Below are 3,481 nucleotides of genomic sequence, written 5' to 3' on the forward strand. Positions count from 1 at the left end.
ATCAGAGTACATACTCAAGCACATTATCAAGCAATGGCATGTATTCACATATTACGACTCATTTTACATCACAATCAGTCTTAATAAATTCCCTTTTTTTTCATATTAACTATTCGCGTAACGGGTCGCATCCTGTCTGACGGCCCGACGCTGAGCGTGTTCGAACACGCTTCATAGTCAAACCTTTTATACCAACTGACACCACAACTGGACTATAACATTTACTTGAACATTCCTATTTCACACAATAACACATAGTTCACATTTAAATACCTTAATCCCTATTTAAAACGGGTTTCGTTCAACCTGACAGCCCGACAACACTGCTTATCCCCTAAGCTGACTCATCATACTGGAACAGGTCATTTTACGTTCCTAGTTACAATTATACAATAAAGACAATTAACCAATAAAATTATTTAACCCATTATTTATTCACATAATTTATAATTATTACACAAATATATACTTTATTCATTTAACCACGACGCGAATTTCCTAGTCGCTACAATATATACATACATATCACTGTAAATGTATGTGATTAATAAGAAACATAATAAAGGGGTTAAAGGGCTGACCTTAAAAATGGGTTTTAGGGCAGCAGGATTAGGATAACTGAGCAATTTGTGAAATGTGAGAAAGTGAGGATTAGGAAATGATGAAGAGGTTAAACTGAGAAATGGGTTTTTGTGTTTGCTGAAAAGGGTCAAAGATTTGTGTTGGTTTTTTGAAACAGGGGAGTAGAAGAGTTGTTGAGCAGACAATGAGGAGTTGAAGCAGTGGCACAAAACTCCAATACCCAAACTTGAGAGAGAGGGAGATAGAGGAGTGAGAGAGTCCGAAAGAGAGAGAGAGATTGAGTGAGTGAGATACAGTTTAAATAGATAAAAGAAGAGATGTTATACCTTAAAACAGTATATAAATCCTTGAAACCCTTGAATCCATTGCTCAAACGTGTTGCTTTAATGCAACCCCGAACCCGTATAAGAGCTTGAACCCAAATCTATTCTAATCCTAATTGAAATACTCTCCTTCAACCCTTTAAACCCTTGAATCTGTTGCTCTAATGTGACTCGAATTCAACACTCAATTCGTTGCTCATTGAAACAATTGCTTTCCGCATTTACCTAATTTCAGAGATGAACAAATTATAAAGAGGGAAGGAGAGTATGAATTAATTTCTCCAGATTGGTTTCTTCCTGTATTATTGTGTGAAATTTTCACTTCCCGCTTAGTCAAAAAAGTAGCCGCCCAACCCAAATTTTAGCCATTCGACCCGATTTATTTCTGCACCCAGCCCATGTTACATCAATCTTTTTAATTTATGATATGAATTTTATAAGAATTTTAAATTACACTCATTTTAATTATTACAATTAATTTATTATTTTAATTAATTTGAATAAGTTTAAAACTATTCATGATGTTATTTTATATAAAGAAAAGGTATTTTAGCTATTTCAATAAAGATTAATTGATATACTAATTAAGTAAAACTTATTAACTTTAAATTCACATATGTTAGTTTAGTATTTTGAAAATTTAAATAAATCATTTATTTGACAAGATTTTACAAAATGTTTATAAACCAAATATTTGATATAATCTTACTTTCCAAAGACAAATCCATGAATTATTTATCCAAATTAAATATTTAAAAAAATAAATTTTGTTGTTAGTTTAAATTTAAATTTTCTTTTATTTTTAGTCTATATCAACACATTATATCATGTTACATCTACTTAACACCACAGTGCGACAACGCAGTAATATAGTTTTATTAACCCGCATAGTGTAGGTGTTGTGATAGGCTGAAAATTTCACATCTAGTAACATACTCTAAGGTAACATACTCTAATACCCAAACTTGAGAGAGAGGGAGATAGAGGAGTGAGAGAGTCCGAGAGAGAGAGAGAGAGAGATTGAGTGAGTGAGATACAGTTTAAATAGATAAAAGAAGAGATGTTATACCTTAAAACAGTATATAAATCCTTGAAACCCTTGAATCCATTGCTCAAACGTGTTGCTTTAATGCAACCCCGAACCCGTATAAGAGCTTGAACCCAAATCTATTCTAATCCTAATTGAAATACTCTCCTTCAACCCTTTAAACCCTTGAATTTGTTGCTCTAATGTGACTCGAATTCAACACTCAATTCGTTGCTCATTGAAACAATTGTTTTCCGCATTTACCTAATTTCAGAGATGAACAAATTATAAAGAGGGAAGGAGAGTATGAATTAATTTCCCCAGATTGGTTTCTTCCTGTATTATTGTGTGAAATTTTCACTTCCCGCTTAGTCAAAAAAGTAGCCGCCCAACCCAAATTTTAGCCATTCGACCCGGTTTATTTCTGCACCCAGCCCATGTTACATCAATCTTTTTAATTTATGATATGAATTTTATAAGAATTTTAAATTACACTCATTTTAATTATTACAATTAATTTATTATTTTAATTAATTTGAATAAGTTTAAAACTATTCATGATGTTATTTTATATAAAGAAAAGGTATTTTAGCTATTTCAATAAAGATTAATTGATATACTAATTAAGTAAAATTTATTAACTTTAAATTCACATATGTTAGTTTAGTATTTTGAAAATTTAAATAAATCATTTATTTGACAAGATTTTACAAAATGTTTATAAACCAAATATTTGATATAATCTTACTTTCCAAAGACAAATCCATGAATTATTTATCCAAATCAAATATTTAAAAAAATAAATTTTGTTGTTAGTTTAAATTTAAATTTTCTTTTATTTTTAGTCTATATCAACACATTATATCATGTTACATCTACTTAACACCACAGTGCGACAACGCAGTAATATAGTTTTATTAACCCGCATAGTGTAGGTGTTGTGATAGGCTGAAAATTTCACATCTAGTAACATACTCTAAGGTAAACCGTCCCCCCCCGCAAATGTTCCCATCTATGGCGTAGTGATTCCTCTTGCATTTTATGCTGCAAAGAACCGGGGGTAGTTGTTGTACCCAAAATTTCACATGTGCTCGATTTAAGGCTCATAAGGAGTTTGGGCTTGTTTGGCATCAATTGGGAATAATTTTGGTATGGTTTGGGCCTATGAAAATGGATAATTGAAACATGTTATGGGACTCGATGATAACCAGGGGTCCATAATGCGGGATTTTAGAGCAAGTCCAACAGGTGTCTTATATGATGTCCTAAATCAAAATTTAGGGCATTTGATAAGAAAAGTAGTTCCAACAGTGTCCTAGTGATGCCTTATATCACTAGGACAACCTCTTTGTGCCTTATTTTTAAGTCACTTCTCTCATTGCCCTATTTTATATTTTATTATATATTATTGTACTCTCTCTTTCTCTCTCTACTATATATTGTACTTTAATAATGAAAGTAAACTTTTAAGAATAAAATATTAAATATATAATGAGAATAAGGTACATTGTTGGAGTTGAAGTAAGATAAATATGTCCTAAGTTACTAG

The sequence above is a fragment of the Apium graveolens genome, chromosome 3 (assembly GCF_009905375.1).
Source record: "Apium graveolens cultivar Ventura chromosome 3, ASM990537v1, whole genome shotgun sequence".
In the NCBI taxonomy this organism is placed as follows: Eukaryota; Viridiplantae; Streptophyta; class Magnoliopsida; order Apiales; family Apiaceae; genus Apium; species Apium graveolens.